Below are 12,714 nucleotides of genomic sequence, written 5' to 3'. Positions count from 1 at the left end.
GGTTGGTTGGTTGGTTGGTCGGTTGGTTGGTCGGTTGGTTGGTTGGTTGGTCGGTTGGTTGGTCGGTTGGTTGGTTGGTCGGTTGGTCGGTTGGTTGGTCGGTTGGTTGGTTGGTCGGTTGGTCGGTTGGTTGGTCGGTTGGTCGGTTGGTTGGTCGGTTGGTTGGTTGGTCGGTTGGTTGGTCGGTTGGTCGGTTGGTTGTTTGGTTGGTCGGTTGGTTGGTTGGTTGGTTGGTTGGTCGGTCGGTTGGTCGGTTGGTTGGTCGGTCGGTTGGTTGGTCGGTTGGTCGGTTGGTTGGTCGGTTGGTTGGCTGGTCGGTCGGTTGGTCGGTCGGTTGGTCGGTTGGTTGGTTGGTTGGTCGGTTGGTCGGTTGGTTGGCTGGTCGGTTGGTTGGCTGGTTGGTCGGTTGGTCGGTTGGTTGGCTGGTCGGTCGGTTGGTCGGTTGGCTGGTCGGTTGGTTGGGACTCTGGCAGGATAAAAGGAAAACAAATTAAATGTGTAAATTAGTCAAATGAAAGCAGATCTACAAAATAATTTATGTCAAGGAAAAATTAGTCCATTTCTCGTACCACAAGACAAGAAACATCGTGCCACAAGTTTTGTGCCTAATTTTTGTCCGTCATTATAACATGATGAAGCTCTACATAAAGCAAAATGATGCCTTAATCTATTATATATATATATATATATATATATATATATATATATATATATATATATATATATATATATATATATATATATATATATATGTGTATGTATGTATATATATGCAATAATCGCGAACAAGCGAAGAGATAGAAGATGCACTAAAACCACGGGGTAAGTTGAATGATAGCTCTAGGTCTTTCGTGTTGCAATCATCTCCTCATTAGGCGCTTGCAATGTAGCAGAAGTGAGTAAGAAGTCCAGGTAGATCCGTTCAGAGGAACGACTCTGACTAGAACGAGATGGTATCAAGCAGGCAAGTGTCAGGTGCCAGAAATTTGAAGGGTGGATTGTACCAGCCTCTGGAAACAGGAGGATTTTTTCCTTTTCGTTGCTTCCCCATTTTCTTTGTTTGAGATGGTATTTTCTTATAATGATAGATGGCAGATACCTTTGAAATCAGAATATCAAAGTCTTATAATGATACGATATGATGTCTGACGGCATATTGGTGATAGCTGTCATGTCACTAATGTTGTGGTCACTAGGTCATTACTAAATATTTAACGTTGATGGGCTTTTATATTCTTTCTCTTGATTCTGTTTCAATATCTTGCCTTCATCTTTCCGGCACTTGGCACTGGTCTGCCAAGTGCCATCTCATTCTAGCTGGAGTCGTTCCCTTGAACGGACCTACCTGGACTTCCTACTCACTTCTGTAATATTGCAAGCTCCTGATGAAGTGTTGACTGGAACACGAAGGTCCTATAGCTATCATTTTTGATCCGAGGAACTGGATTTATCTTGTTCTTCGTTGGATTTAACTGGACTGTCTCCCATTTTCAAGATACTGTATAAACAATAATATAATAATATTGATGATGAGGATAATAATTACAACAACAATAATAATAATAATAATAATAATAATAATAATAATAATAATAATAATAATAATAATAATAATAATAATAGCAATAATAATAATAATAATAATAATAATAATAATAATAATAGCAATAATAATAATAATAATAATAATAATAATAATAATAATAATAATAATAATAATAATAATAATAATAATAATAATAATAATAATAGCAATAATAATAATAATAATAATAATAATAATAATAATAATAATAATAATAATAATAATAATAATAATAGCAATAATAATAATAATAATAATAATAATAATAATAATAATAATAATAATAATAATAATAATAATAATAGCAATAATAATAATAATAATAATAATAATAATAATAATAATAATAATAGCAATAATAATAATAATAATAATAATAATAATAATAATAATAATAATAATAATAGCAATAATAATAATAATAATAATAATAATAATAATAATAATAATAATAATAATAATAATAATAGCAATAATAATAATAATAATAATAATAATAATAATAATAATAATAATAATAATAATAATAATAATAATAATAGCAATAATAATAATAATAATAATAATAATAATAATAATAATAATAGCAATAATAATAATAATAATAATAATAATAATAATAATAATAATAATAATAATAATAATAATAATAATAATAATAATAGCAATAATAATAATAATAATAATAATAATAATAATAATAATAATAATAATAATAATAATAATAATAATAATAATAATAATAATAGCAATAATAATAATAATAATAATAATAATAATAATAATAATAATAATAGCAATAATAATAATAATAATAATAATAATAATAATAATAGCAATAATAATAATAATAATAATAATAATAATAATAATAATAATAATAATAATAGCAATAATAATAATAATAATAATAATAATAATAATAATAATAATAATAATAATAATAATAATAATAGCAATAATAATAATAATAATAATAATAATAATAATAATAATAATAATAATAATAATAATAATAATAATAATAGCAATAATAATAATAATAATAATAATAATAATAATAATAATAATAATAATAGCAATAATAATAATAATAATAATAATAATAATAATAATAATAATAATAATAATAATAATAATAATAATAGCAATAATAATAATAATAATAATAATAATAATAATAATAATAATAATAATAATAGCAATAATAATAATAATAATAATAATAATAATAATAATAGCAATAATAATAATAATAATAATAATAATAATAATAATAATAATAATAATAATAATAATAGCAATAATAATAATAATAATAATAATAATAATAATAATAATAATAGCAATAATAATAATAATAATAATAATAATAATAATAATAATAATAATAAAAATAATAATAATAATAATAATAATAATAATAATAATAATAATAATAATAATAGCAATAATAATAATAATAATAATAATAATAATAATAATAATAATAATAATAATAGCAATAATAATAATAATAATAATAATAATAATAATAATAATAATAATAATAATAATAATAATAATAATAATAATAATAGCAATAATAATAATAATAATAATAATAATAATAATAATAATAATAATAATAATAATAATAATAATTGCAATAATAATAATAATAATAATAATAATAATAATAATAATAATAATAAAGATAATAATAAGTGGAAGATAAGAGCGATGTCAGATCCTAGACTAGAGTATACATACACAGGTTTGAAACTATGCACAGATATACATTTATGAATATAATTCCCACCCAGCCCTGATAATGAAAATAAAATGTAGAGGACGTTTTTCGTCTGTTTCAAGCCTCGATTCCCTCATGACTTGATAATGGTCCAGGAGGGACCGAAACATCGTCTAATGTTTGATTTCTAAATAGAGGGTTAGTTGAACGTCTTAGAATATACTGAGGCTTGATTATTATGTAAATATTAGATTATTTCAGTTTTTTTTACTGTGTGGGATTATTATTTTTGTGTGTGTGTGTGTGTTTAAATATTTTTCTGTAACGTACCGTTCCGTAACGCTACGTACCGTAGGGATACGTAACTTTACCTAATCTAACCCAACCTTAATTTAACCTCACCTAATCTAACCCTACCTTAACCTTACCTAATCCTTTCTCTGTGTTGTTGTTTGTAGCTTTCATGTGATTCTGCGGACGTGTCTGTTTTTTTTTTGTTCATGTCTCAGTTGACTTCATTTTTCAAGGGAGATTCATTTGGCATGTGACTGAAAAAGCAGGAATGGACATAGCGCTGGAAGGGTAAATAAAAAGCATTGGCGTGAAGTAATCTCTGCTGGCTTTGGAAGCAGCAAATGCGAGAAAAATATATAAACCGGAACAGTGAATGCGAACATACGTCTGCTTTCATCTATTAGTTCGTTCCTCCCTCCCTCCCTCTTTCTCTCTCTCTGTCTCTGTCTCTCTCTCTCTCTCTCTCTCTCTCTCTCTCTCTCTCTCTCTCTCTCTCTCTCTGTCTTTCTCTCTTTTTCTCTCTCTCCCTCTCTCTCTCTCTTTCTTTCTCTCTCTCTTTTTTTTTTTGACAAGGTTAAGGATCCCTAGCTTTATTGACAAGCTATTTACAGGTTAAGGATTCCTAACTTTATTGACAAGCTAACAGCTGTTACCTACATCAGCTCATTTGAAAGCATATTTATTGTTATGAGACATACAAGTAGGGAACAGGATGAAGTTGGAGCCATCTGTGGGCCAGCATTTTTATTTGATCAACTGACTTTATCTCGTTGACATCATTATGCTGTACGAATGTGTTCCATACTCGAGTCATCCTGGGTATATATGATCTCAGATGGAGTGATGTTCTGGAGAAAGGTTCAGCCAGAGTGAAGTTGCTGCTTTCTGCCCGTCTTGTGGCATAAAAGCTTGTTTCACGCTGTCCTCACCCTCCTTCTCCCTCTCTTTTAATTCCTATCTTTCTTGCAATTAACTGACATTAAAATTAATCACCTTTGCTTATCGCTCAATAAAGAGGAAATGCGAACCATCATAATTTTTACCTATGAAAAAAATGGTAACTTAATAGATTTAAAGGGTAAGAAACATCACGTTACTTAAAAAAAAAATTGCATGTGTCTGGGAAAGACTGTACCTGACGTGTTACAGGTCAGGCTTGGACAATTCTCTGCTATTTCCAGTATCTTGGTTTCCCTCCTCTCAAACCATTATTCATGTTTCTTACCACTCATTTCTAGTCATTTTTTTGTAGATATGGGTTGATGTTGGTGGGTTGTTTAACGAGGGTCATCAAAGGTGTATGTTACTTGCTCACCACAAGTTAATAATACTTAATTACTAAGGTAGGGATTAAATTTAACTCTCAGGATGTATACACCGAAAGACATACACTTCTTACTGTATTCACTCTGGAAAACTTGCAATTTTGTGTATACACACTAAGACATACACCTCTCCATGTATATACTCTGAAGAAACACACCGCTCAGAATATACACACTGAGAGGTATACACCACACTGTGTATATATCATGTGTGTTGATACGTTAAAAAAGGTATATTTAACACCTCGGAATTAATTTTAACATCTTAAACCCAAGATTCGAAAGAAAATTTGTAAACAAACTCATGAGATCAACTCTTTATGGACACCTGATATTATGTACGAAATCTTTAACAGTTTGTTTTGGCAGCCATAACTCCTCTTTCTCACGGAAGCCATTTAAACTACAATAAAAACATAAGGTGACTCCCTAGTCACCTGTGAGGGGTAGTAGGGAGAGAGGATAGAGTCAGTGTCTGGCCGGCAGCGGGGAGGGATGCACACTTACGCTCCGCTCCGCTCCCTCCCTGCTCACCGCTCGCGTCTTGAACCTCGGGGATACTTAGCGACAAGTTGGTTACTCACTGATGATTTATGGACGTGCTTACTGCAAATACATTAAGCTTTCTGGGGATTAAATGGAAATCAGATCAACGTTCTGAGTGAAATGTTACAACAATGTTTAAGTCTGATAAGAGATATTTGTAGTTTTCCTACTCATCGCTTAAGAGGAATCAGTATTCCTGATAAAGCTACGATAAGTTTTCAGTGATATTGAGTGCATCTTATAGTTCAAATCTTTAACTCAAAATTTTCCTTATTTTTAATGCTTAAAGTGACGTAACTAATCATTATTATTTTCAAGTGATTGACGCTTGTGCTGAAATTCCTATTATGAAAAAAGTGTGATAGAATGTAAGACAAGCCACGGGGGGGTGGAAATCTTTAGCTCAAGTACTTTCACACTTCTCAGTGCGTCATCAGGAGCTATCCTTCCGAGAAAGGCTGCGGAAGGTTACAAACCCGAACTGAGCTACTCTCAGAAAACTTCCCCTCACTCCTTCAGTTGCTGCCTTGCAACATTGCATAGCTCCTGATGACGCACTGAGAAGTGTGAAAGTACTTGAGCTAAAAATTTCCACTTCCCCAACCCGTGGCTTGTCTTGCTTAGTTAATATCGCAGGTCTGCGATTGTTTGTATATATATATATATATATATATATATATATATATATATATATATATATATATATATATATATATATATATATATATAATGCATATTAAATTCACCAGAGTATATTTTTATATCTGCCATTTTTCGTGATGTATGTGATGTGATGTTTTGCAGTGATAAAAATATTTGGGGAAACAGACTAGCCGGACTTGTGTTCTGAAAGTGGGAAGTACAGTGTCTCTACTCTGGTGGATGGTTGAAGGTGGGAAGTACAGTGTCTGTACTCTGGTGGATGGTTGAAGGTGGGAAGTACAGTGTCTGTACTCTGATAGATGGTTGAAGGTGGGAAGTACAGTGTCTGTATCCTGATGGATGGTTGAAGGTGGGAAGTACAGTGTCTGTACTCTGATGGATGGTTGAAGGTGGGAAGTACAGTGTCTGTGCTCTGATGGATGGTTGAAGGTGGAAAGTACAGTGTCTGTACTCTGATGGATGGCTGAAGGTGGGAAGTACAGTGTCTGTACTCTGATAGATGGTTGAAGGTGGGAAGTACAGTGTCTGTACTCTGATGGATGGTTGAAGGTGGGAAGTACAGTGTCTGTACTCTGATGGATGGCTGAAGGTGGGAAGTACAGTGTCTGTACTCTGATGGATGGTCGAAGGTGGTAAGTACAGTGTCTGTACTCTGATAGATGGTTGAAGGTGGGAAGTACAGTGCCTGTACTCTAATGGATGGTTGAAGGTGGGAAATACAGTGTCTGTACTCTGATGGATGGTTGAAGGTGGGAAGTACAGTGTCTGTACTCTGATGAATGGTTGAAGATGGAAAGTACAGTGTCTGTACTCTGATGGATGGGGAGAGGTGGGAAGTACAGTGTCTGTACTCTGATGGATGGGAGAGGTGGGAAGTACAGTGTCTATACTCTGATGGATTGGGAGAGGTGGGAAGTACAGTGTCTATACTCTGATGGATTGGGAGAGGTGGGAAGTACAGTGTCTGTACCCTGATGGATGGTTGAAGGTGGGAAGTACAGTGTCTGTACTCTGATGGATGGGGAGAGGTGGGACGTACAGTGTCTGTACCCTGATGGATGGTTGAAGGTGGGAAGTACAGTGTCTGTACTCTGATGGATGGGTAGAGGTGGGAAGTACAGTGTCTGTACTCTGATGGATGGTTGAAAGTGGGAGGTACAGTGTCTGTACTCTGATGGATGGCTGAAGGTGGGAAGTACCGTGTCTGTATTCTGATGGATGGTTGAAAGTGGGAAGTACAGTGTCTGTACTCTGATGGATGGTTGAAGGTGGAAAGTACAGTGTCTGTACTCTGATGAATTAGGAGAGGTGAGAAGTACAGTGTCTATACTCTTATGGATGAGGAGAGGTGGGAAGTACTGTGTCTATACTCTGATGGATGGGGAGAGTTGAGAAGTATAGTGTCTGTACTCTGATGGATGGGGAGAGGTGGGAAGTACAGTGTCTGTACTCTGATGGATGGGGAGAGGTGGGAAGTACAGCGTCTGTACTCTGATCGATGGAGAGAGGTGGGAAGTACAGTGTCTGTACTCTGAAGGATTGCTGGAGGTTGGAAGTACAGTATCTGCATTCTGAAGGATGGGTGGAGGTTGGAAGTACAGTGTCTGTACTCTGAAGGATGGGTGAAGGTGGGAAGTACAGTGTCTGCACTCTGAAGGATGGGTGGAGGTGGGAAGTACAGTGTCTGTACTCTGAAGTATGGGTGGAGGCGGGAAGTACATTGTCTGCACTCTGAAGGATGGGTGGAGGTGGGAACTACAGTGTCTGTACTCTGAAGGATGGGTGGAGGTGGGAAGTACAGTGTCTGTACTATGAAGGATGGGTGGAGGTGGGAAGTAGTGTCTGTACTCTGAAGGATGGGTGGAGGTGGGAAGTACAATGTCTATACTCTGAGGCATGGGTGGAGGTGGGAAGTACAGTGTCTATACTCTGAAGGATGGGTGGAGGTGGGAAGTACAGTGTCTGTACTCTGAAGGATGGGTGGAGGTGGGAACTACACTGTCTGTACCCTGAGGGATAGGTGGAGGTGGGAACTACAGTGTCTGTACTCTGAAGGATGGATGGAGGTGGAAACTACAGTGTCTGTACTCTGAAGGATGGGTGGAGGTGGGGAGTACAATGTTTGTACTCTGAAGTATGGGTGGAGGTGGGAAGTACAGTGTCTGCACTCTGAAGGATGGGTGGAGGTGGGAACTACAGTGTCTGTACTCTGAAGGATGGGTGGAGGTGGGAAGTACAGTGTCTGTACTATGAAGGATGGGTGGAGGTGGGAAGTAGTGTCTGTACTCTGAAGGATGGGTGGAGGTGGGAAGTACAATGTCTATACTCTGAGGCATGGGTGGAGGTGGGAAGTACAGTGTCTATACTCTGAAGGATAGGTGGAGGTGGGAAGTACAGTGTCTGTACTCTGAAGGATGGGTGGAGGTGGGAACTACACTGTCTGTACCCTGAGGGATGGGTGGAGGTGGGAACTACAGTGTCTGTACTCTGAAGGATGGGTGGAGGTGGGAAGTACAATGTCTGTACTCTGAAGGATGGGTGGAGGTGGGAAGTACAATGTCTGTACTCTGAAGAATGATTTGAAATGTACTTCGGAGTGGGATTTGATCTGTGATGTCTGTGCATGTCTGGTAATACAGCTGTTGAATAAACAATGGTGACTTAAAAATGGGCCACTTAATGACTGTAAGTAAGCTTTCTTGATACGAGGAACTGAACCCCTTCTCCCCTTCCTTGGCTCATCACCTATTACCTCATACCTGGAGTATACCTGGAGAGGTTTTCTGGGGTCAACGCCCCCGCGGCCCGGTCTGAGACCAGACCTCATATTTCACAAATGCTGTATAACCCTCTCTGGTTTAGCTGGGCGGGAGGGAGGATGAATGAATTGAAGTGAGGGTGAGTTGATTGGTCTAGTGGGAGGGAAGATGATTGAGGAATCCATCATGTCTTCAGTTTACTCCATCATTATCATTTTAACAAGATGACTGGGCGTATATACGCAGTATATATTCTCAGTATGTACACTCAGGTGAAGTATATCTGACATTCTCAAGCCACTTGGTCGTAGTGATCCACTTTAAATGTCATCTGTCGTTGTTACGTTATGAGCGCCTTCCATTAGTTACGTTATGAGCGCCTTCCATTAGTTACGTTATGAGCGCCTTCCATTAGTTACGTTATGAGCACCTTCCATTAGTTACGTTATGAGCGCCTTCCATTAGTTACGTTATGAGCGCCTTCCATTAGTTACGTTATGAGCGCCTTCCATTAGTTACGTTATGAGCGCCTTCCATTAGTTACGTTATGAGCGCCTTCCATTAGTTACGTTATGAGCGCCTTCCATTAGTTACGTTATGAGCGCCTTCCATTAGTTACGTTATGAGCGCCTTCCATTGGTTACGTTATGAGCGCCTTCCATTAGTTACGTTATGAGCGCCTTCCATTAGTTACGTTATGAGCGCCTTCCATTAGTTACGTTATGAGCGCCTTCCATTGGTTACGTTATGAGCGCCTTCCATTAGTTACGTTATGAGCGCCTTCCATTAGTTACGTTATGAGCGCCTTCCATTGGTTACGTTATGAGCGCCTTCCATTAGTTACGTTATGAGCGCCTTCCATTAGTCACATTATGAGCACCTTCCATTAGTTACGTTATGAGCGCCTTCCATTAGTCACATTATGAGCACCTTCCATTAGTTACGTTATGAGCGCCTTCCATTAGTTACGTTATGAGCGCCTTCCATCAATCACGTTATGAGCGCCTTCCATCAATCACGTTATGAGCGCCTTCCATTAGTTACGTTATGAGCGCCTTCCATTAGTTACGTTATGAGCGCCTTCTATCAATCACGTTACGAGCGCCTTCCATCAATCACGTTATGAGCGCCTTCCATCAATCACGTTATGAGCGCCTTCCATCAGAGTCACGTTAAGTTCAACGAGGATAAATTAGACACAGGTGCAACACTTGGGTATCTTTGCTGAAGTAACGTTTCGCTACACAGTGACTTCATCAGTCCTATACAAATTAGAATGATGAAGATCAAGAGAGTTTGAGGTAATCAGTCCCTTAGTCCACCAATCTTCTAAAATTGATGACCTGATTACCTCAGATTCCTGATCTAAACCATTCTCCTTCGTATAGGACTGATGAAGCCAGAGTGTGGCGAAACGTTTCCTCAATAAAGATACCCGAGTGTTGCACATGTGTCTAATTTATCAACTTGTCGGTTCTCTGAACCATTTATCCGCAAGTTCAAAGGTCATCCATCTGGGCCACAAAAATGTCAGAGCCCATCTCTCTGGGTCTCTCTATGAAGGTTAAAACTCATCCATCATTGTTACCCTAAGGTTAAAGATCTTCCATCAGTGTCAGTGCCATGTTAAAGTTATATGAAGGTCACCCAACACACTAAAGAGGTCACAACAAATTAAACAGCGTCATTAAATTTAATGTCATCCATCAAGGTCACGTTGTAGAAGTCAAAAGTTATGCATAATATAAAATATGCCTAGTTAACTGGCAGTTGTTTTACTCTAAGTTATTCTTAAGAACTAACTACCAGTGTTCGCACTGTTATTTATTTTTGTTATTCTTCGAGGAACAAGGGAATTATTACTTTTGTTATTAATAACAAATTGTGATAATTATCCCTCTAATTTGAGGAGAATTTTGCTGCAGAACTGCAAAGTTTAGCTGAAAAAAAAAATTGATGGGGTTGTTCGCCTTCTGCAATATTTACATAAGAACGAAGGAATACTGCAGTAGGCCTACTGACCCATGGTGGGCATGTCCAACTCCTACCCACCCACACTCACTCGTGTACCTTTCCAACCTATATTTAAAGCTACTCAAAGTTTTTACCTCAGTGAAAATACCTGTTAGGTTGTTCTCACTATTATAGACACAATAGCCATAGAATCAATGGTCTAAGTTAATAAGGGAAAATATATTAGTTTCTATAATTGATCAATGAGACGACAATAACAAATGTTCTAACTGGAACTCAGGAAATATTTTTTTACCATTAAAAATTAATTAGCAGAGAGAAAATACTTAAGTTTATAAGTATCTTTTTTGGTGATTTAAGATATATTATATAAAATTGCTCCTCAGGTATGAAAATATATATAATCTTAGTTTAATACCCTGGTTTGAGATTCAGCAGTTTGTATACACTGAGAGTTTAATATCGTTTTAATTATCAATGAACTCTTGTAATAAAGTTGGTAGAATTACCGACAATATGTAAAGCAAAAGGACACAAGTGCAACTAATGTGACATTTTATTGTGGCAACGTTTCGCTCTCTTGGAGAGCGACACGTTGCCACAATAAAATGTCACATTAGTTGCACTTGTGTCCTATTACTTTACATAATGAATTCTTGCATGGTGGTGAGCAGGTGTCATGCACCCTTAATGACCCTCGTGTAGTAGATACACCTCAAACACCATTATCCATTTTCTGAGACAGAGGAGACGGACTGATGAGTGGATCACAATATGCGGGAGTGTAAGTTGAATCACTGGGTATCAATTACGACAAAGAGGACGAGTCCTATCACGAACCTGCTAACCTGACACAGAGAGATATAATTGTTTGAAACCTGAGACCAGATATATTTTACAACAGTGCAGGTTAAAAAGCCATGAAAAGAGAGATAGTTCATTGCTCAAGCAGACTTGCTGGAACATCTTAACCAACATCAAGAAGTTACTGAGGAAATATTGAGCAGTGAGGACAGGGAACTCAGTAGAACAAGGAATATAAAATTTAAATGCCAATCAAGGCTGAGGAACTGAACGCCTTCTATCAGGTCGGAGGGAATGAACCCCCTTCTATTACGACTGAGTAACTGAACACCGTTCATCAAGGCTGAGGCACTGAACACTTTCTATCAATACTGAGTGACTGAACACCTCAAAATTACCTTTTCACTTCTTCCACTGTCTCCAGTAATGAGCATATAGAAAAAAAACAGAGTATAAAAATAAAGACAACCTTGCAGCGAAAGCGAAAATACAACTGAAATAACTTGATAGCCTCATAAGAAGGAAGATGAGCGTACAAAAACGAATAATAATCCTGAAGGAATGAGCATCATTCCGGGAGGATCTCGGAGAGCTACACCAGGAACTGGACACAGATGAATAAGAGACATATGCAACACTTGGGCATCTGTATTATGAAGACGATTAGCCAACCAGTAGGTTTTACAGTACAACGAATAGATTCCACAGACAAAATGTAATCTGTCTTTAGAACGCAATTTGTCCATTGAAATGAAAAAAATACTGGTTGGCGAAATTCCACAGCACGATATTCGCTTGTTGAATATGTCATTTATTCATCAACTTGTCGGTACTGTGTACCATTAGCATAATGTGTCCAGAGGGAGTGCTCATGCCTATGGCATTATGGGTGATACAAGAAAGCAGAAACGAAAGAGCACTCCAAAAACCACTGGACAACATCGAAACATGAAAATAGGTTATGCACAACAGAGGAGGATGTAAGGTACAGTAGCCAGTACAAGAGCTGGACAAAACAAAAGTTATGAGACT

The 12,714-nt window shown here is 36.5% G+C and overlaps 1 protein-coding gene across 1 annotated transcript in view; it reads left to right on the top strand.

Annotated features, from left to right (window-relative positions):
• Nucleotides 1-5,403: 5,403 nt before the first annotated feature.
• dcma (decima) overlaps nucleotides 5,404-12,714 on the top strand; it is a 381,550-nt gene continuing 374,239 nt past the window's right edge. Inside the window, exon 1 of the mRNA XM_070099808.1 lies at nucleotides 5,404-5,507. The gene's annotated coding sequence lies outside the window, so the exon portion shown is untranslated. The remainder of the gene's footprint in view (nucleotides 5,508-12,714) is intronic.

Source organism: Cherax quadricarinatus, chromosome 69, assembly GCF_038502225.1.
Source record: "Cherax quadricarinatus isolate ZL_2023a chromosome 69, ASM3850222v1, whole genome shotgun sequence".
Taxonomy (NCBI): Eukaryota; Metazoa; Arthropoda; class Malacostraca; order Decapoda; family Parastacidae; genus Cherax; species Cherax quadricarinatus.
The sequence above is the reverse complement of the archived record's forward strand: the minus strand, read 5'-3'. Positions and strand labels throughout refer to the sequence as shown.